Source organism: Macrotis lagotis, chromosome 6 (assembly GCF_037893015.1).
Source record: "Macrotis lagotis isolate mMagLag1 chromosome 6, bilby.v1.9.chrom.fasta, whole genome shotgun sequence".
NCBI classification, from domain to species: domain Eukaryota; kingdom Metazoa; phylum Chordata; class Mammalia; order Peramelemorphia; family Peramelidae; genus Macrotis; species Macrotis lagotis.
In genome coordinates, this window is record NC_133663.1 from 177,528,048 (window position 1) to 177,552,049 (window position 24,002).

Genomic DNA, 24,002 nt, shown 5'->3' on the forward strand with positions numbered 1-24,002 from the left:
GATCAAGGTAAAATACAGTGGAGATTTCTGCTCCCTGGTCTGAATACTATACTTTCATTATTCTAAGTTAATATTGGAAATTTTGTTGCCATTCTTCTGCATTATGTCTTGCTAAATCATCTAATCATTTGAATTGTTCTCAAGTCATGCTTCCCCAATTCTGTACTTCTGAAGTAGATAGCTTGAACCCTAATGTAAAACTTTAGACTCCTCTGTTAAACTATCTAATAAAAAAAACTGGCTAATAATTTTCAACAATTATTTTGGTTCATTATTCATTCGCCCTACATTCAACTTGGTCTTATCTATCTATTATCTGCACATTTGATTTAAATTCTATGAGAAGCAGATCTCGAATCATGAGTTTAAATTCTATCTCTTCCACTTATATGACTTTGAACAAGTCACTTAACTTTCTTTGATCTCCTGTTGTTCATCCATAAAACAAAGGGGTTAGTTAGATGATCTTGAATAAATCTTAAATTCTAGATCAATTATACTATGCTTTGTGCTTTCATGTAATAATTTATCAAAATACTTAATAGCAAACAGAACCAAGAAGAGATTTCTAGAACACTCTGTTAGTAATCTCCACAATTTGATGAGCCATAGTCTTAGAATGTGACAATTAAGACAGTTACAAATCCATCTAACTATATTGTCATCAAGTACACATTCATCTATCTTGTTCACAAGATAGCATGAAAGACTTTGTAAAATTCTATATTGAAATCCACATTAAACTATAGTTATCTAGTAAGTGTCAAAAATGGAATTGAGGGGTCCGATAAGACCTTTTCTTTAAGCCAGACTGGGTGCTATTGATCACTGTTATTCTTTCTAAATACACAATAATAAACTCTTAAATATTAAATCTTGGAATTTTGCCAGGAAGATAAGCTCAAAAGTCTATCATTTTAAAATTTTACTTTCTTCTCTTTTTTTGGAAATATGGAAAACATTTGCCATTCTTTAACCTAGTAGTAGTTTTTGCACCCAAAGTCAAATCCTAGGAATATCAATTCTTCAGGTCTACTTATTGAGGATAATCAGGTACTCCCTTGTAGTCATCTAATTTGTTTTAGTTTTTTGTTTCTTGTTGGTCAATTTTTGAGCTACGCTTCTTTATTCAAAGATCATTTTCCCTGCAAACAAAAATTAAAGTCAAATGAATATTGAGTACTTCTGTCTTTTCTCCATCTTTTGTTGTCACCATATCTTACATTCTGAAAACTATGCTTATCTATTATTTGAGCCTTCTTTTGCCTCTAGTTTTAAAAACACATTTTTGTAGTCTTTAGGATTCATCAAAAAATATAACTTCTTTCTGAGTTTTACCCATATGTCTTTTTATAATACCATGAAACTTTTAAAGAATTTAGTTCTCTGTTACATGCTTTTGCTACTTTCAAAAATATAAAATGGTTTATGAGTTCCCTTTTTATATGGTTTCTTCTTTCTCTACTCACAGAGTTTGTTTCTATTTTATATTCAAAACTTCATATTTGAGAGTTTCACATTTCTCTTGGACTAATTTCTACTAAATTTTTTTGAATCATAGTAAGGAGGTAAAGAAAGGAAGAGAATACATATTTATATTAAACCCACTATAATATAACCAATGCACCAAGGGCTTTACTAATATGATATCATTTGATCTTCATAGCCTATGGAGTAGCTGTTTTTATTGTTCTCATTCTATAGTTAAGGAAGCAGGGGACCACAGAGGTTAAGTGACTCGTCCAAAGTCATATAACTTGTGTCTAAGACTGAATTTGAATTCAGGTCTTCCTGATTCCAAGTCAAGTATTCTATCTCTGAATCACCTAGTTAGCTCTTTATAATAACAATACCATTAGTTCCAGGCACTATTAAATACTTTACAAATGTTATTTCATATGAATCTCACAGCAATCATAAGATATAATAATCTCTTATTATTCATATTTTATGATTTAGGAAAATACTTACCTACTTACCTTTCTTCTGAGCCTTGAAATGAGACAAACAGAGATATTATAGCCCATGTCAGAATATGACCTCTCTAGCAGGAATGCAAATAGGGAATTATTATTTCATCCAAAGGATCCCATCTTTTCTACTTCAACTCCCTTAGACTTAGATCCTCTTTTTTTGAAAAAAAAATTGTCATGAACAGAAGCCACTAATTTATTAAAAAATGATTTTGACAGAGTGACCACAGTAAAATTCTGGATAAATTATAACTTCAATGCATTCTTTGTTATACTTCTGTGTTGGATTTGTTATTTTTTTCACATACTCTTTTCTTTGTCATCATCTTTTCTCTAGTTGGTTTTTCAGATGAGTCTCCTCCCATAACAACACCACTTCTTTGTATTAATAGTCAAATATTCTTCACCATACTTCCCCACTTTCACCCTTTTTGTTATAAGATACATCAGAATTGTAACTTCATGATATACTATATATATATATATATATTTGTATGTATATACACTCTTTCAACTCTCCATTTATATATCCTCTAATGCTATTATTTTTGAACAAAGTTGTGATATTAAGTAGAGGCTGGAAACTATTGCTACTTTAATGGAAATGTCACCAAAGCCCTAGGAAAAAAAACCATTACTTGACTTCCATATAGATAAACAATCTTCAAGATAAATATTATCTGAATCAAGTTAAATATGAACTAAATCTTGTTCATATATGAAACTTTTTGTAGCAACTTGCTTTAGGCATAACTCTCAAAACTTTCCATCCTACCAAGGGGAAAAGTCTTTCTATTCCAACAAAAATTCCCATTGGGAAAAAGCAAACTCCCATGGTCAATTGTTACAGCCTCAGGTTTTAGGACTGATCTAGGCAGAGATACTATGTCAAATCAACAATATATTATTATGATCATCTGGAGAGACAGTTAATTTCTATCTGAATGTAACCTTTAGTAAAGTCTGTCAGTATTATGTTCAATCAAATAAATATCAAGGATGAGTCATGCCAGACTAACCTTATTTCTTTTTTTTTGGATGGGATTATTAAATTACTGATAAAGAGAATGTTGTAAGCATAGTTTATCCATATTTTAGCAAAGCTTTTGATAAAGTAATAGTATTCTTCTAAAAAGATTTAGAAATGTGGATACAGCAGATATATTGAGACTTGGTTACATTCCCACTTAAAAAGAAAGCAAAACAGTTTTTGTAATGGTTCAATGTTAACCTGATAGAATGTCTCCAGTGCTCTGTACTATTTAACATTTTTATCTGTCACTGATAAAGGCATAGACAGTTCTACTTATTAAATCTGTAGATGAAACAAAGCTGGGAGAGAACACTAAAGCATTGGATGACAGAATCAGGATCCAAAAGGATCTTTACCAGCTAGAGTATTGGACTGAATCTAATAACAAGATATTCAACAGAGATAAATGTAAAACACTGTTCTTCAGTGCTAAAAAAAAAAATCTCATTCCCAATTAGAATATGAGGAGGCATGGATAGAGTTGTTCTGAGAGGTTTCTAAGGGTTTTAGTGCTCTGCAATTGTGTCAGCATCATGAGATAGCAGACAAAAATGCTAATGCAATCTTAGGCTGAGTTGAGAGGGACATCGTTTCCAGGAATAGGATAATACAACTGTGCCCCGTCATTGTAAGACCTTGTCTTGAGTACTGCATTCAGTTCTGGATACAATGGCTTAAAAAGTCATTGGTAAACTAGATGGAGTTGGGAGGAAGTCAACCAGGATGGTAAAAGGGTCTGAGATCATGTATGAGGAATACAAAAGAGAAATTCTGAGATGAGTCACTTTTCCTCTTTTATTTCCCATCTTGCACAGATGGAAAAAGGAATAGAGAAACTATAAGACCAAAAATTAACCGAATAAAGTTGAATCTTGAGAATTTAGGCATCTTTTCTCCTTTTGCTTCAAAAGTGATTATCATGACATAAATTTGTTGGTTTATTTGCATTGATTTCTTTTACATGTCAAAGAGCCAACAGTGTAGTAGCTCCTACACAAACTTCTGGAAAACAAGGAGAGGCTTTCAGTAGGAAATTTCCCAACTATTATGGGGCAGCTAGGTGGCATAGTGAATAAAGCACCGGCCTTAGAGTCAGGAGTACCTGGGTTCAAATCCAGTCTCAGACACTTAATAGTTGCCTAGCTGTGTGGCCTTGGGCAAGCCACTTAACCCCATTTGCCTTGCAAAAACTAAAAAAAAAAAAAAATTCCCAACTATTGATTTAGAATTAAGTCCAATTTGAATAAAACATTTTCTTCTTCCTCTCCATTTTGGCTGAGAACAAAAATTTTAATATTCTCAAATTTTGTTTTATTGAAGACTAATTTATAAATTAGGAATAAAAGTTCCCTTATATACATAGATCAGTTATTCAAGAATGATTATTTTGATTTTAAATATGATGGACTAGGGAAAAAAATGGAGTTCTATATTATGGTGTTTTTGTGGCAATTTTTTTTCTGGATATATCCATCCAAATGACATAAAGATATTTGTTCCAAATAAGGGTTCTCTTTTTATCATTACTTCAAGTTTTGCTTTTCCAATTTATTGCATTTGCAAATCAAAGTAAAAATAAATTTGGCATGTTTAAGTTATAATATTGAAACTAAAAAGTGTAATTTGATTTTGTGACAGTATCTTGTTTAGTTTTGTTGAGTCTCTAAAATATCAGGACATAAACTATAAGAATATTCAGACTACAACACAGGTCTTGAAAGTTTAACTACTGAAGGGCCCTTCTAATTAAGTAACAAAGTAGTCCTAGAATCCTGTAATTAGTTTTCAAAGAAGAAATACATGCCAGCATGGAAAAAAATGAATGAGGTGTAATGATGGAAAGGGAGCCTGAGATTTGGAGTAAGCAGTGAAGAGGTGGACTCTACCTACCTAAGCAAAAGTGTGACCCTAGGCAAAAGTCATTTGGTCTCCTAGTCTTCATTTTCCTTTGTAACTTGTAATACCTAACCTACAATGGTGTTGTAAAGAGTAAATAAAATAACTTAATTAATGTAATTATTTTTGAAATTCCTTGTTGGATTACTATCAGTCTTTAAGCCTGAATCAAACTCCTACTGGTTGATTTAGTCTAATAATAGCTCTAAGTAATGTTGCTACTCTCCTCCCCATGAGAGCAATGTCAGATAAGAACTTCCTTCAAAGATTTTTAAGTTTATTTTCACAGATATTGACATCCTGTTTTTATTTTTGGTTTTCCTGGCAAGGCTAAGGTGTTAAGTGGCTTACCCAAGGCCACACAGATAGGTAATTATTAAGTGTCTGAGTCCGCATTTGAACTCAGGTCCTCCTGACTCCAGGGACACTGCTCTATACACTGTGTCAGCTGCCCCAGATATTGACATCCTAAAATGGATTTGAAGATGAAATCTGAAATACCCCTTTGGATGAAAAAATCTTTAAAATTTAGAAATATCATTAAGATTTTAGACTTCAGACAATATCTGGACCCTTTTGAAACCTGTATTTTGATTGATTTTAATTTGATTGGATTGGATTGATTTATTTCATAGTTGTATGATTTTGATTTGTTGATGACTATGTATATATATTTTATAATATGAAAGAGAGGAAGAACTAAAATGTTTGAAAAGACTTAACAAAAGGGCAGCTAGGTGGCACAGTGGATAGAGCACCAACCCTAATGTCAAAAGGACCTAATTTCAAATGCAACCTTAGACACTTAAAAAAAAGCTACCTAGCTATATAACCATGGGCAAGTCACTTAGCCCCACTGCCTTGCAAACAACAAGCAAACCAACAAACAAATTGAGAACAAAAACAAAAAAGACAACAAAATTTAATGAGCATACTGAATCAATAGCCCACTGATTGTTATATAATATGCTACAGTTACAGACTAATTAGGTATTTGCTAAAGTTGATGTTGTAGGGCAGCTAGGTGGTACAGTGAAGAGACTGCCATGCCTGAAATCAAGGAGACCTTATTTCAATCTTGTTTCAGACACTGACTAAATGTGTGACCCTGGATAAATCAGTTCACCCTTGCCTCAATTTTCTCATTTGTAAAATGAACTGGAGAAAGAAATAGGAAACCACTCTAGTTCCAAGAAAATCCCAAATAGGGTCATAAAAAGTCAGACACAACAGAAACACTTTAATCTGAAAATAGATCAGAAGCTGTATAATATTCATACAAATATCATGTGAAGTCCATTGTTTGCTTCCTATTTGCCTATGACTCTATTTGATCCTATAGTGATATACAAGTAACAGAGTAAAACTTATTTTGTGATAGACCAGCTGAATCAGAAGAAAGAACTATTCTAGAACTTAGATCTGTTGTGGTGTTTGGTCTTACAAACTAAACATAATAGAGGAACTTTCCTCACTGAAAACTCCTAATCTCACTGAAAACATTGTTCTGAATCTCTCTTACCACTTCTCCTAACTCCCAAGTAAAATGACTTTTCTTTAGTGGAAACTCTTCTCCTTTTGATGAGTTTAAGTATTATAAATATTTTTTTCATTGTAGAGCATATTTAAGGTGCAAAATCAAAAAGCCTATTTCCTTCTCTGATCCTTACTCATTAAAACCAACATTAGAGGAAAATGTCTATGTTGAAGAATGAAAAGCCTGTTGACCTAGAGACTGAAATGAATAAGAAACTAGAATTTCACAGTTATTTTTCCATCCCAAATGAGACAGAGAGGTCTACAGATACTGGGAACAGAGTCTGACCAGGAACAAACTGCATGGAGAGCATCAAAGAACTCAGGGAGAGACTTTGCAACAGGACAAAAAGGAGACTTACCCATGGGCATTTTGGGACATTTCAATTGAAAAAGTTGCTGTCTAGTAGCACTGTCACTCTGTACATAGGTCATAGGTCCAGAGCTGAAAAAATTGTGCCAAGAAGTAACATTCAGTCCCCGAGATGAGAAACATTTGCAGTGACTAGGTAGTATACCAAAAGAGAAGTAAAATAAAAAAAAAGACAGCAACATAAAAAGATGGGGATCTCAGTTCCAGCTTCTAGCTGTGATGGGTGAAAGATGAAATGACTTAGGAAACAAATGTTTGAGCTTCTGAGAATATTAATTTAATTAAGCAACAAATACCAATTTCTTAACAAATTGGGACCAAGTCCCTCAGCTTTGGTCCTGAATCCTGAATACAGGGAATGACAGATTATTATACATTAAAAATAAAGAAGACCAATTAATTTAAAGAAAACAGTTAACCTGGATATAAAATTAGATAATCTGATTTCTAATTGGAGGAAAGTTTAAGATCTTTCAAGTTGGGAGAATGAACAGGTGCAATTCCCTGAGTTGTCCTACTCCCTGTAAGTATTTGTATTCAATTAAAGAAATATGGAAATAGTGATTTATTGACCAGTATGGGTCCAGTTTTCAGATAAAACATAAAGGCTGCTTGAGAAGTGCAGTTGTGAGAAAAATTCAGATCTGATTGAGTTTCTGGTCATCATAACCTAGGTTCTTAGTTAAGGATCTCTAAACAACTAGGAGAGGTAGTTCAGCTCTCTAGCAATGCATGACAAAGTGCCAACAATAGAATAAAGTTTTTCATAATTCTCATAATTAATAGTTTTCTCACAAAACAGAAATTGGACTAAAACATAATTGAATAGAAAGGAAACTGGACTAGCTCCAGAACTGAGTCACAAAAGGGAGGTGGTATGGTTCACCCTATTCCCGCTACATTACTGTTATAATCTTCTCAATTCATATAGTCCAACCTGAAACATTCAGAGCAATGACCATGACAGAGCAGAATAAAGAAGAAGCTACAGTTTTGTCACTGAAGGAGCAAAGCTTCCTAGCTGGTTGATTGTGGCTGAGTTAAACAGCAGTCTACACTTGTTCAATTTGATTTGTATCTGCTGCTCTACCTGGTTTCTGTTCCACAGAACAAGATGCCAAGTACCATCTGCTTTCTTTCCTCCTTTTGTCTATTGTCTCCCCCTGTCGTTGAGGGCAAGGATGCTCATTTTTTTAATTGCATCCTCAGTGTTTTTAGTACCATGCCTGAGAAATTGATTATTAACAAATGTTTCTTGGATTGGATTAGATAGAATGACACCCAGGTCAGGAAATTGTACAATTCAGAGGACTTTGTCCTGGATCAGATCACAGTGGGGGCACTGAAAGTTTTCAGATCATAAGACTGAGCAGTCTTGAAGATTGTGGAATAATACAATACTTAATATACCCAGAGTGTTATCAACAAAACAAGCTCAGTTCTTTCTTTAAGACTATAGCCTAGCCCTATCATGAAGATTGAAGCCAGAAAGTAGGTTGGAAGAATGACAAACAAAAGAAGAATCCCACCACAAAGAGGTGGTGACAGGGATACTCAAGACACAAACCCAGAGAAAGAAACTTACTGCAAAATATGAAATAGCAAAGTCTCAAACCAAAACACAAATTGGACAGAAATTCAACTAGAATTTCTAAAAGCGATGATAGAAGATTTTTTAAAGTTAAAGTGGTTTTTTGACAGTGAAATGAGAATGTTAAAGGTAAATATTGCAAAACAGATAAAAGCTATGGAAGAAGGAATTTAAAAGGTAATTAATAGCATTGTCTGTCCAAACAATAAAATCCCTAAAAATATGAATGGACCAAATAGAAATTATTGCATTAGAAAAATATAAATATTAAAATAAAGTAAAAAGAAATAAAAGATAAGGTATCACATAGTAAAAACAACTGACCTGGAAAACAGACCAAAGTTAAAAAAAATTAAGAATCATTAAACCCTCTTGGGTTTGATCCCAATTGATCCCAAACATCTCATTTCAACAAATGTTTCTTTCTTTTTTTTTTTTTTTTGGTTTTTGCTAGGCAATGGGGTTAAGTGATTTGTCCAAGGTCACACAGCTAGGTAATTATTAAGTCTCAGAGGCTGAATTTAAACTCAGATCCTCCTGACTCCAGGGCTGGTTCTATCCACTGTGCCACCTGCCCTTTCAACAAATCTTCAAGCATAATTCCCTAAGTCTCTTAAAATCAGAGAGGACCAAGTAGAAATAGAATTCACTGGCCACCTCCTATAAGGAACATTATACAAACAAGGTAAATGGCTAGGGACAAGGGAGGTGAGAGAGAAGATCACATGAAACTCACTCATCTGAAAGAGTCAAAGATGTGAAGAATTTGGGCTACACAAACACACACATGCATACACAAACACACACACACACACACATACACACACACATTTGAATTGAGTAGAAGAGAGTTTGGTAATTTTATTTTGGATAAAGATAACATTTTCAAGTTTTTTTTAATTCATTTTATTAAAGATATTATTTGAGTTTTACATTTTTTTCCCCTGATCTTGCTTCCCTCCCCCCTCCCCCCCACAGAAAGCACTCTGTTAGTCTTTACTTTATTTCCATGTTGTACCTTGTTCCAAATTGGGTGTGATGAGAGAGAAATCATATCCTTAAAGGGAAGCGAATTCTCAGAGGTAACAAGATCAGACAATGAGCTATCTGTTTTTTTTTCTAAATTAAAGTGAATATTCCTTGCACTTTGTTCAAACTTCACAGATCCTTATCTGGATACAGATGGTACTCTCCTTTGCAGACAGCCCAAAATTGTTCCCGATTGTTGCACTGATGGAAGGAGCAAGTCCTTCAAGGTTGAACATCACTCCCATGTTGCTGTTAGGGTGTACAGTGTTTTTCTGGTTCTGCTCATCTCACTCAGCATCAGTTCATGCAAATCCTTCAAGGTTTCCCTGAAATCCCATCCCTCCTGGTTTCTAATAGAACAATAGTGTTCCATGACATACATATACCACCGTTTGCTAAGCCATTCCCCAATTGAAGGACATTTACTGGATTTCCAATTCTTTGCCACAGCCGTGTGGCTGCTATAAATATTTTTGTACAAGTAATGTTTTTACCCTTTTTCCTCATCTCTTCAGGGTATAGACACAATAGTGGTATTGCTGGGTCAAAGGGTATGCACATTTTTGTTGCCCTTTGGGCATAGTTCCAAATAGCTCTCCAGAAGGGTTGGATGAGTTCACAGCTCCACCAACAGTGTAATAGTGTCCCAGATTTCCCACATCCCTTCCAACAATGGTCATTATCCTTCCTGGTCATACTGTCCAATCTGAGAGGTGTGAGGTGGTACCTCAGAGAAGCTTTAATTTGCATTTCTCTAATAATTAACGATTTAGAACATTTTTTCATATGGCTATGGATTACTTTGATCTCCTCATCTGTAAATTGCCTTTGCATATCCTTTGACCATTTGTCAATTGGGGAATGGCTTTTTGTTTTAAAAATATGTCTCAGTTCTCTGTATATTTTAGAAATGAGTCTTTTGTCAGAATCATTAGTTGTAAAGATTGTTTCCCAATTTACTACATTTCTTTTCATCTTGGTTACATTGGTTTTATCTGTGCAAAAGCTTTTTAATTTAATGTAATCAAAATCATCAAATTGGTTTTTGGTAATATTCTCCAACTCTTCCATAGTCATAAACTGTTCCTTGATCTTCTAATTTGCTTATAGTATTGTTTTTTATGTCTATGTCCTGTAACCATTTGGATCTTATCTTGGTAAAGGGTGTGAGGTGTTGGTCTAATCTAAGTTTCTTGCATACTAACTTCCAATTTTCCCAGCAATTTTTATCAAAGAGGGAGTTTTTATCCCAATGGCCAGACTCTTTTGGTTTATCAAACACCAGATTACTATAATCATCTCCTGCTTTTACACCTAGTCTATTCCACTGGTCCACCACTCTATTTCTTTGCCAATACCAAAAAGTTTTCATGACTGATGCTTTATAATATAATTTTAGATCAGGTAGTGCTAAGCCACCTTCATTTGCACTTTTTTTCATTAAGCTCCTGGCAATTCTTGAGTTTTTATTTCTCCATATGAATTTACTTACAATTTTTTCTAACTCAATAAAGTAATTTTTTGGAATTTTGATTGGTAGAGCACTAAACAGATAGTTTCGCTTTGATAGAACTGTCATTTTTATTATATTAGCTCTACATATCCATGAGCAGTTGATATTTTCCCAGTTATTTAAATCTAATTTAATTTGTGTGAGAAGTGTTTTATAATTGTTTTCAAAAAGATTGTGAGTCTGTCTTGGCAAATAGACTCCCAAATATTTTATATTGTCTGAGGTTACTTTGAATGGGATTTCTCTTTCTAGCTCTTCCTGCTGTTTCTTGCTAGACATATATAGAAAAGTTGAGGATTTATGAGGGTTTATTTTATAACCTGCAACTTTGCTAAAATTGCTAATTGTTTCCAGTAATTTTTTAGATGATTTCTTGGGATTTTCTAGGAAGAGCATCATGTCATCTGAAAAGAGAGAGAGTTTTGTCTCTTCCTTCCCAATTCTAATTCCTTTAATTTCTTTTTCTGCTCTAATTGCTGATGCTAACATTTCTAATACAATATTGAATAGTAGTGGTGATAATAGTCATCCTTGTTTCACCCTGATCTTATTGGGAATGCCTCTAGCCTCTCCACATTGAGTATAATGTTTGTTGATGGTTTCAGATAGATACTGCTAATTATTTTAAGGAACAGTCCATTTATTCATTCTCTAGTGTTTTTAATAGGAATGGATGCTGTATTTTGTCAAAAGCTTTTTAATTATCTATTGATATGATCAATATGATTTCTGATAGGTTTGTTATTGATATAATTAAGTATACTAACAGTTTCCCTAATATTGAACCAAACCTGCATTCCTGGAATAAATCCTACTTGATCATAATGTATTATTTTAGTGATGACTTGTTGTAATCGTTTTGCTTAGATTTTATTTAGGATTTTTGCATCTATATTCATCAGGGAGATAGGTCTATAATTTTCTTTCTCTGTTTTAACTCTTCCTGGTTTAGGTAACAGTACCATATTGGTTTCATAGAAAGAGTTAGTCAGAGTTCCATCTTTCCCTACTTTTCCAAAGAGTTTATGTAGGATTGGAACCAATTGTTCCTTAAATGTTTGGTAGAATTTGCTTGTGAATCCATCAGGCCCTAGAGATTTGTTGTTAGAGAGTTCAATAATGGCTTGTTGAATTTCTTTTTCTGAGATAGGGTTGTTTAGGTATTTAATCTCTTCTTCATTTAACCTGGGCAACTTATATTTTTGTAAATATTCATCCACTTCACTTAGATTATCATATTTATTGGCATAGAGTTGGGCAAAATAATTTCAAATTATTACTTTAATTTCCTGCTCATTGGTGGTGAGTTCACCTTTTTCATTTATGATACTAGCTATTTGGTTTTCTTTTTTCTTTTTTTTAATCAAATTGACCAGAGGTTTATCAATTTTATTGGTTTTTTCATAATACCAACTTTTGGTTTTATTTATTAATTCAATGGTTTTTTTTTGCTTTCAATTTTATTAATTTCTCCTTAAATTTTTAGAATTTCTAATTTGGTACTTAATTGGGGATTTTTGATTTGTTCTTTCTCTAATTTTTTTAGTTGCATGTTTAGTTCATTGATTTCCTCTTTCTCCAATTTATTCATATAAGCATTTAGGGCTATAATATATTCCCTGAGAGTTGCTTTGAATGAATCCCATAGGTTTTGTTATGTTGTTTCATTATTATCATTATCTTGGATAAAATGGTTAATTCTTTCTATAATTTGTTTTTCGGTCCACTCATTTTTTAAAATGAGGTTATTCAGTTTCCAGTTTGTTCTGGGTCTATATCTCCTTGGCTCAGTATTGCATATGACTTTTATTGCATTGTGATCTGAGAAAGATATATTCACTATTTCTGCCTTTCTGCAGTTGATCATTAGGTTTTTATGTCCTAGTACATGGTCAATTTTTGTATAAGTTCCATGTACTGCAGAGAAAAAGGTATATTCCTTTCTATCCCCATTCAGTTTCCTCCATAAATCTACCCTATCTAATTTTTCTAACAATCTATTTACCTCCCTAATTTCTTTCTTGTTTGTTTTATGATTCGATTTATTTAGATCTGATAGTGGGAGCTTGAGGTCTCCCACTAGTAGAGTTTTGCTATCTATGTCTTCCTGTAATTCTTTCAGCTTCTCCTCTAAGAATTTGGATTCTGTCCCACTGGGTGCATATATATTCAATATTGAAATGACTTTATTGACTATGGTATCTTTTAGGAGGATATAGTTTCCTTCCTTATCTATTTTAACGCTATCTATTTTTGCTGCTGCTTTGTCTGAGATAAGGATTGCTACCCCTGCTTTTTTTACTTCAGCTGAAGCAAAATATATTTTGCTCCAACCTTTTACCTTTACTCTATATGTATCTCTCTGCTTCAAATGTGTTTCTTGTAAGCAGCATATTGTAGGATTCTGGGTTTTAATCCACTATGCTATTTGCTTACATTTTAAGGGAGAGTTCATCCCATTCACATTTAAGGTTATGATTACTAATTCTTTATTGCCCTCCATGCTATCTTCCCTCTGTTTTTATTTTTCCCCCTTTCCCCCGCTTTTATCCATATTCCCCAGTCTTTTTTTTCCTGAAAACCACCCCCTTCAGTGTGTTTGCCCTCCTATATCACACCCTCCCCTTTCTTTCCCCTTTCCCTTTTTTCCCTTTTCCCTTCCCTTCCTTTTATTATTTCCCCTTATTTCCCCCACTCTCCTTCCCTTTCTCCATCCCCCCTCCCCTTTTCCACTTTTAATACTTGAAAGGTTAGATGTTTTATAAGTTAACTGAGTATGTGTAGGTTGATTTTAAGCCAAATCCGATGAGAAGAAGATTCAGGTGTTTCTCCTCTGCTCCCTTCTTCCCCACTATTACCATAGGGTTTTTTGTACCTTTTAGTATAATGTGATTTACCTCATTCAATCCCTTCCCTCCTCCCATCTCTTTCCTGTCCCCCTTTTTAGGGCGGTAGTGGTTTTTTTTTTTTAGATCATTCTATCTAAGTCTTAGAAAATTCTGAGTGTCTGACCCTTCTAGTTCTCTATATTCTATCAAATAGAGTCTAAATTCCTGAGAGTTATTAGAGTCTTTCTCCCAAATGGGGTTAAAGCCAGTTACATCCCATTAGATAGTAGTCTCATGGATAGGTCATGAATGTCCTTCATTTCTGGCAAGGTATATTCTCTCTGTTAGAGTTAGATTTATTGCATTTTTTTCTTTTACCACCCCCCCTTTTTTTTACATTTTCATGTGTCTCTTGAACCTCCTGTTTGATGTCCAAATTTTCTGTTTAGCTCTGGTCTTTTCATCAGAAATTTTTGGAATTCTTCCATTTCGTTAAATGTCCATCTTTTTCCCTGGAAGAGTAGGCTCAGCTTTGCAGGAAAGTAGATTCTTTGCTGCATTCCAAGCTCCCGTGCTCTTCAAAATATCTCGTTCCAGGCCCTTCGATCCCTTAATGTTGATACAGCCAGGTCCTGCGTGATCCTTACTGTGGCTCCTTGATATTTAAATTGTTTCTTTCTGGCTGCTTGCAGGATTCTCTCTTTTATCTGATAGTTCTGCAGTTTGGCCACAACATTCCTTGGTATTTTCATTTTAGGATCTTTTTTCTGGTGGGGATCGATGTACTCTTTCAATAACTACTTTGCCCTCCAATTTCATGATATCAGGGCAGTTTTCCGTCACTAGATCCTGTAATATTAAGTCTAGGCTTTTTTTTCTCTTCAATGTTTTCAGGAAGTCCTATAATTTTCAGGTTTCCCCTCCTAGATCTATTCTCAAGGTCAGTGGTTTTGCTGAGGAGGTATTTTACATTTGCTTCTATTTTTCTATTTTTTGATTTTGTTTAACTGATTCTTGCTGTCTTGTGGAGTCATTAGTTTCTGTAGACTCCGTTTTTGGGGGGAGGAGTTTTCTTCATTAACCTTTTGCAACTCCTTTTCCACTTGGTCAATTATACTTTTGAAAGAGCTTTCCATTGACCAATTGAGGTTTTGAGAGAATTCATTTCTTTTTGCATTTGCTCATTTGAGGATCTGAAAGAATTGTTCTCATTTTGTCTAATTGTCTAATTGATGATCTGAGAGATTAATTTTCCTTTTGTATTTGTCCAATTGTACTTTCTAAGGTTTTGTTTTCTTGTTGCAAGGTATTAATTGTCTCTCCCCAATTTTTAAGCTCCTTCCTTATTTCTTCGAGGAAGTCCTTATGTGCTGGAGACCAGATTGTATTCTCCTCAGAGGTTCCAGGTCTCTCTGAGTTGGGGTCTCTCCCTTCCAGGAATTTTTCTATGGATCCACCTTTCTGCTGACCCTTCTTCATTATGCTAAGACCTTGAGTTGGGGGGGGGCTGGTTCACCTGGGCTTGGGATCGCTAAAGGCTTTACTGAGTGCAGTTTCTCTGGATGGCCAGTAGGAGGTGATGGTTGCCCTCTCTGGAGTGTCTGTGACCTTGGTTGGGAGGCCTTCTCCCTTTTCCCAAAGGGGTTGGAACTATTGAATTCTTTTGCTTCATCAATGGTGGGCTTTACCCTGGCCTGAGGTCATTCCTCAGCTGGGCTGGTTCTTCTGCTCACACACCTGGGCCTGAGGCTGAAGTAGTCTGCAATTGTTTGTTTTGGAGGAGGTATCAGTTCAATGGAGGCGTGGACTCAGAGTTTCTCAGACCTGTGTCCGCAGCTCTCCTGCACCAGACCTCTCCCTGGAGCCCCTTCCCCAAGCTCCAGGGGGACAAGACCAACACCAGCGCCTCTGCTTCCCCACGGACCCAAGCCCCCTTCATCCAGCCCCACCGCTGATCCAGCAGGTCCCACCCTCCAGCCCTCAGACTCCCGGTTCCAATTCAGCTGCTACTCTGGCTGATCCGGGTCTGATACTCACCTGCCCGAATTCTACCAAAGCTGCAGCAGGAGACAAATCCTGAGGTAGATGCTCTTTCTCCTGGCTTTTCTCTCTGGGTTCCTTGAGTTGGACTTCCTCTAAGAGGTTTGTTTCATGTGATAGATGGGGAAGAGATCAGGAGACTCTAGAAGGGTGCCTGTCTTCTCTCTGCCATCTTGGCCAGAAGTCCCTCGAGTTGTTTAGCTATAAAAAGGGATGGAATGGAAGATGAAAGGTTTAAAAGGGTCAACAGCAGACTTTTAAGGATTGGGGAGATCTGAACATATTTGTAGGCAGACCAGAAGGAGCCAGTAGAGAGGGTAGAGTTGAAAATGCACTGGAAAAGAGGGATAACTATTGTAGGAAGACCCTTAACAAGAGAGAATAGAATGGGTTTGAGAGTACTGGTGGCTAGATTAACTTTATTAAGGATGAATTAGCATTACTTTCTTTTCTGTGACCAGAAAGGAGGAAAAAGCCAACTGATAATGAATGAGAGAAATGCAATTTTTCAATCCTAAGAAAATAGTAAATCAGCAAAGGATGATTACTACTCCTTATGAGTCTTCATTCTTTTCTGTAACTTATAGCCTTAAAGAGTTTCCTAAGAACTGAAAGGTTATTAATTTTTCTGTGACAACACAAATAGTATGTTTCAAAGACAGGATTTGTGCCCAAGTGTTCCTGATTCCAAAGTAACTCATTATCCACTAGGCAAGCAAAAACAAGAAATAGAAGTCTTGCAGTTAGATATTATGGACAGCACAGTCACACCAATACCCTAGTGAAGCAAGGATCTCTCTTGAGACAAATGTTACCATCCCCTGACTTGCTAGGTTGTTATCATCTAGCTATTAAAAATGAAATTGGAGGTCTATTAGCATATATAAAGAGGAGAAAGGAGATTTTAAGTCAAAGATTCTGTATTCTATGCCCAGTTCAATAGCTATGCAATATTGGGCAAGTTACAACCTCTCTGGGATTCATTTACTTCATTTGTAAATTAAAATGGTTTAACAAGATGACCTTTGGATCTCTTCCAGATCTAAATCTATGACACTATAGTACAACCTACTTACATGTGTTAAGACAGCATGGAGGAGTAAAAGCTCAACCTTGCTTTTGGAAGTCTCCAATTCAATCCTGCTTCTGACACATACCAGTTGGGTAGCAATGAGTTAGTCACTTAATTCTCTCTAGGACCATAGGTAAATTGTGAATTTTTATCAGTGATGAAACCTCAACCAAAAAAAAAGAGGGGAAAAATCAAGCAAATAAAAAACAAAGTTAATGTAGAAACATTTCTACAGCTCAAATTCATAAAAAGTAGATCAATTTCTCAGCGTAGGGAAATCAGATTAGAGTATTAATATCCTTGCCTCTCAGATGCCATGGGAATGCCATGGAAACATGTCAATGCATAGATTTTTCTCATATATTACATTTGCAGGGAGAAAAATATTTAAAGTTCTGTTAGTACGTGACTGCAAAAAACAAATGCCCTTTTTGGATTTAATATTTTGAAGATATTTGAGAGTAGACATTCTTTCTTGTAAAAACATTAGCTTAGAATTACTAAAAAGAGGTCTGTCTTGCCTGATAAAGAAGTGATATTTGAAAATGGCCATATTTCTATTTAGTATTGTTTTCATTAAACATTTTCACCTTTTAAGATTGATCAGATGTTTTTCAGATGTTGATAGTGTTATTGCAAAATAGGTTCATTTCTATATGTGCTATTTTTTCACATTAATTTTAATATTCTTTTTTTTTAGTTTTTTTGCAAAGCAATGGGGTTAAGTGACTTGCCAAGGTCACACAGCTAGGTAATTATTAAGTGTCTGAAACCGGATTTGAACTCAGGTACTCCTGACTCCAGGGCCAGTGCTCTATCCACTGCACCACCTAGCCGCCCCTAATTTTAATATTCTTCATACTAACATTTGATAGATCTTTTTCTCTTCATATTTTTAACTTTCATTTATATTTGATCTAGGTACTACAAACAAAGAAGACAACACCAGACCTGAAGGAGTTTGTATTCTAATGCAGAAAGACTACATGAAGGAGAATTGAAAGGAAATAGGACAATGATAGAGCCAGGAGTGAGATGAGTATGGATTGATCTTCTCATAAAATGGTGGTTCAGGCTAATGCCTCACTAATCTGGAGAACAGAACTCAGGATGGAGTGTATCCAGGGTGAAGCAGGGGCTGGTGAGGAGTGAAGAACTCTAGATTGGAGGAAATTACTAACTTTTATTGGGTGGATTTTCCTCATCTGAGTGTTCTCTCTGTCATCCCTCTCCTGTTTTATAAGCTCATTAAGGGTATCTAGAGACCATCTTATCCAATCTCTGGGCATCACCTTTTTAGAGTTCTCACTACTTTAGAGTACTTCTATACTCCCCTATGTGATTTCTCCATTTGCTTTCAAAGCATCCTTCATTAAATTACAAAAAAAAAAAAAAAACCTTCAATTTGCTTAAGTAACCATCTTTATGTGTTTTTGGAATCTCATTAAGAAATTTGGTAATGAATTATATTCTGTGCATTTTGTTTGGTAGTTGACTTTTCAAACTGTAAAACCAGTCTGAGTTTTCCTTAGGAGTTCTCACTTCCCAGTCTTTGGAGCCATCCTCCTGGTCCATGTACTAAATGGTCTGAGGACCATTATTCAAGAAGACTGCAATCAGTGATTAGCACTCAGCAAATTCAGCAAGTCACAGTTGAGTTTTGTTTACAAATCAGGTGCCATGGCAGTTGCCCACTTAGAGGTGTACAAAACTCAAAATATCTATAGCAGGCAAGCTGACTAGCCAAACAATTTTCTTATACTAGACATTTAAAAAAATCTGGCCCAAAATGTACATTTTTCTGAAACAATTTGCTGTTGGATTGGTTCTGTGCTAAGAAAAGTACACCCACATCCATAACTAGAGGTCACTTTGTCTCTAGACCAGAAAGAGTAGTGTTCTTATATAAGCACAGGTTCAGTAGCTACATCATTTCTCCACATTCTTTTACCCTAACATAGATTCCTCTAATTTTCTTTCCAAGTGGCAGAAGAAGTTATATGTGATCAAGTGTTAGTTCTAAAAGTCTGGAGACGGGTTCAAATAACAAATTCAACATTTACTAGTTGTATTACCATGAACAATACAATTACTTAAACTGAGTTTAACAATCCATGTGTTGCCTACCACACAAAAGAACTTTGTTAACTTCGAAGTACTTTACAAATATAAACTCTCCTGCTTTACACATTAATGTCTCTTCTTATCTGGAGCAATTATTTAATCATTGGCATTTTGAAATACTTATTTTCACCAAATAGATATTATGCATAAAATGACCTACATATATATGTGTGCAGACACAATACTCAAGGGCAGGAAATTGATACAAATCAGTACTACAAGAAAAAAAGTGTTTACTTTGGATGAGAAAAGATGATTTATGCTCAAGGTACAAGAAACATCACAGTGTAATCTTGCATATTCATAATACCTAGGTAATATGCAAATATATTTAGACAAATTCATATATATCTATATACACATACATGTGTATATGCAAAAGTAGAAACATACTATCTAAATGCTGAACTAATCTGAAGAAAATATAGGTTAAACATTCTTCCAAGTCCATATAATTGAATAAAAAAGAACTTTTTATTTCAAAACTTCAAAGAATCAGTGATTTAATCAATAGGGACACTAATCTCAACAATGCAAGTCATGATATAGCTATACTGTGTCATCCTGTGCCAAACATTTCTGTGTCCTCTCCCTCCACAGGAAGTCCAATCAATATGGTGGGGAAGGAACTACAGGAGGTTTTCTATAGATCTCTTGATATTACAAGGAAAACAGTGAAATACCTGAGTTGTTCATCTCTTATTTCTTCTCACTTTCACTAAATGAATGGCACTCATCATTTTCTAATCATTCAACTCTCTGATAATATTTTTATGCTGCCTTTTTTTTGGCAATACTGCTATCTCTCATGTTCACTATGTGTCTTCTCTTTTCACTTTAATTCTTAAGAGAGCAAAGTGTTCCATGTTTGCAGTCTGAAGTATTGCCAGGAGAGTGTTAATTTCCAAAAAATGGACCTGAGTTTTAGGGGAAAATGTGATATCATTAAATGCATTGAGCAATTTCCTTTGGCCAATGTGGGGGAAAGCATTTCTTTATGTAAAATAAAAGTGAACTCTATCAAGCTAATTAGAATCATTGTTAAGTTGTTGCTCTATGATCCATGATCAATACCCATGTTTGAGGAGACAAGGAAAAACACTGTTTATCTCCTTCCTTGGGAGGATTTGAGTCCCCTTCCTGTGAACATATATAAGATGTTCTAGAAAGTTTTTCTTATTTTTCCTCTCTTGGTGAACTTCTCTCTTCTTTCAGTATTGCTCAATTCTCATTACCTTTCACTATTTTTTTTTAATTCATTCTCCATGTACCCACACCTAAGAAGGTAGATGGTATTCATGATTGCAAGCACGATTAGATCAGGAACACAGTGAAGATTAGTAGGGAAAAGAATGATCCCTTTTGGTGCAGGATGAGTTTTATTCCCTGCTCCTTTCCTCAAATCCAAATCCATCCTATTTGTTTGAATGGAAATTCTCTAGTTGAAACCTGATGAGAAATTTTACAGAAATGATCTGAAGGAAGTACCTCATCTCTTCCTTAGAGGTGATCCATAAAGGTGATCCCTGAACTTATTCTATTTGGTTATTTTCTTTATTAACAATGTAAAGATTAAAAGGAGAACATTTTTCAGAGCTCCCAACAAATCCAGCTCTCCCTGTGATGACCTCAACTGGGGTGGCTGAGAAACCACACATAACTTTCTCCCAGCAGTTCTGACAGCACTGACCTCCTTGTCTCTTCAAACACCACCTGCCCTCCAGTATGTCCCAACTAGCCTCACTCTATTCCCTTACCAGCTGCCAGCCCTTCTCTAAACATTGTGTTCTTTGTCTGCTTATCTCTGCCATTGCTCCCTTCTCATATACTGAATAAGTTTGGGGACACTGGTCAACTAGAGCTTACACAAGAAGATAAATTCTGAATTAAAATGAGGAAAAATATTACTATTGTTTTTCTTTGTGATAACTAACAATTCTTATACCTAGAGAAAGAATCAAAAATTGTGTCCCATGGCAAGCAGCCTGAACCATGCCTTCTAATCATGCTAGGTGGAGGAGATAGACCCTGTGGGAAAAGTTTAGTTAATAGAAACTACAAGCAGCTAAATGGCACAGTGGAGTCAGGAAGACTTAAATTCAAATCCCACTTCAGACATTTTCTGGCTATATGACTCTGGCAAGTGACGTAAACTTTGTTTGCCTCAATTTCCTCATCTATAAAATAGTGCAAAAATGCTCTTTTTTAATCAAATTATATAAACAGAAGAAATTTAAAACTATATTTTCTTCAGATTGATTTAGCATATAGATAGTATGCTTCTATGCATATTCATATATATGTATATATGTATATATTTGTCTATATATATTTGTACATTTATCTAGGTTTTATGAATATACAAGATTATATTGTGATTTTTCTTGTACCTTGAATATAAACCATCTTTTCTTATCCAAACAATCATCTTTTAATCTTGTAATAGGATTACCTCCCAGTTTTATAAAGATCAAATGAAATAAAATTTTAGTATATAGTGTTATGCAAATGCTGTCATCATCATCATCTTCATTATTTCAGGACAATATGAGATTGCTACTAGAAGAGTCTACCTCTGGGGGAAATAGCTAGGTAAAGCCAAGTCAGAGAAGAGCTGACATAGGTTATGACATAGGGTACTTGCTGAATGAAACAAGTGCTATTGGCACCCTTTTTTGCCCTGAACCAAATCTCCAATTCTGTATCTCTAGTTATGACATAGAACTCCTCTTCTCAATAGCATGACTTCTTATTTTGGCACTCAAAATCTTTGAAAATCTATAAACACTCTCCTTTCCGACTTTCTTTCAACTTACTTTTTCCCTTACACTTTACATCCCAGTCACATGGCAATACTCTGCTTTTTTTACTTTTCTGCTTCCATTCACAAAATTCCTTATGCCTAAAATGCTGTCATGTGTCCTTTTAATTTGTTAAATTCCTAGCTCTCCTTTAATATGTAACTAAAGAAACATAGCCTTTCCAAGTCATCCTTGATCTACTTTTAGACCTCACAAATCACTCTCTGATTATCAATCAACCAGAAATATTTTATTGTTTACTATGTGCAAGGTTGTGCAGGGTACTAGGAATACAAAATTTAAAAAAGGAAATAATTTCTATCTTCAATAAGTTTTATCCCATTAGGAAAATGATGTATATACATGAGAATGAATATAAAATTATTGTGGGAAAGCATTAGCAACTGAATTAGGAATAGGAATGACCTTACATGAGTGGAAGTACTTGAGCTGAATTTTGAAGGAAGCTAAGTGATTCAAAAGATAAAGTTGGAATAAATGCCAGACATGAGGAGGGACACCCTGTGTAAAGCTATGGCTTTGGGATAAATTATGATACATAAGAACAACAAATGACCTCTCTGGTTAAACATTATAATGTATGAAGAGGAGAAATGTAGTCTTAAGGGAGATCATGAAGTACTTTCAATGCCAAACAGAGTTTTTATGCTATTCTACATACAATGAGAAAGTCCTAGAGTTTTTTTTGAGAATGGGATGACGTGGTCAGATAGGTCCTCCCTCTTTCTCTGTCTGCCTTTTTCTTTCTATTTTTTTCTTGGATAAAGGGGTAATAAAAGGTGAAATTTTTCATTTGGTTTGAGCTATGCTAACCAAGTTAAGATGAGCGGATCTTCCATATTCTTCTGAATTACTCATGAAATAAAGATTCCATGACTACCTCCTACTTGATCAGCTATCTTCAAAATTCAAATATCAATTTAGAGTCTAAAGACCTGATTTTATATCCCAGCTCCTCTACTCACTAGCAATATGTCCTTATACAAGTTAGTTCTTCTTTTAAAAAATGGATATTATGGGGATCAAATGAGTTAATGTATATCCAAATCCTTTATTAAACATTTAGTATTACAAAATTATTAGCTGTGATGATTTTTTTTAACAGTAACAAATTTTTTCATTTCACTTTTATTTGTACTCTAATGCCATATTTACTCTTGTGCCATAAGCTTTTGTTTCTTCAGTTTCTTCTGGGATATCTTTTTCTTTTGAGCAACTTCCTCTTCTGGTTTAGGAACAATTTGTTCCTTTTCAGTAAGTATCATCTCAATATGGCAAGGAGAACTCATGTATGGGTTGACTCGGCCATGAGCCCTGTAAGTATGCTGTCTCATTTTGGGAGCCTTGTTAACCTGGATATGCTCAATGACAATAGAATCCACATCCAAACCCTTTAATTCAGCGTTGCTCTCTGCATTTTTAAGCATATGTAGCAAAAACTCAGCACTCTTTTTTGGCCAACAACCCTGTGTCCAACCCCACTGCTTAGCCTGGGCACACCTGCCAACACCACCATTATATCAATGGAATGGAACCCATTGTTTCTTCAATGTGACATCTTTCAAATACTTGGTAGCTTTTCAGATGTGCATGCCCTTGATGGCTTGAGCTGTTTCACGGGTGTTCTTGAAGTGGACCCGGAGATATGAACCCCTTGACTTGCATGATTTTGTGGGGTTCTCTGGATCAAGAGAATACCTCACCATTTTAAATGATTACCCAGGACGGCTCAAGGGAAGAGAGCTGTGATGATTGATGACCATCTTCTACCATAGTGAACCAAAAGAATATGAATGGATTAGCATTAATCTATTATATGAACTGGAAAAAATATTATATGTGAACAAAGATGTCAATAGCATCATCTTTGTATGCAAAGCTTCAAAACTTAACATTATAACTATTGTCCATATGACCTGAATGGATAGAAATAAGTTGGATAAACTCATGCTCCATAAAATGACCTTAATGGTCTTGCCTGCAGCTAATATCCTCAGTTGGGATTTCTTCTGGAATAGGCTATCTACTGACTCAACCCTGATATGAACTCTGGTAATTCAGCTTTGTCTACTCTCTTTGACCTGTGGGAGGTGAATCATTCATCCATTTATCTGCTAATTTCTTCTGACATCTTCCAAGAACAGGAGTAATTAATCACACCTCCCCAGGTTT

The 24,002-nt window shown here is 35.0% G+C and overlaps 1 pseudogene; it reads right to left on the reverse strand.

Annotated features, from left to right (window-relative positions):
* Positions 1–22,968: 22,968 nt before the first annotated feature.
* LOC141491931 (large ribosomal subunit protein uL22-like) lies at positions 22,969–23,563 on the reverse strand (annotated as a pseudogene).
* Between the last annotated feature and the right edge of the window lie 439 nt (positions 23,564–24,002).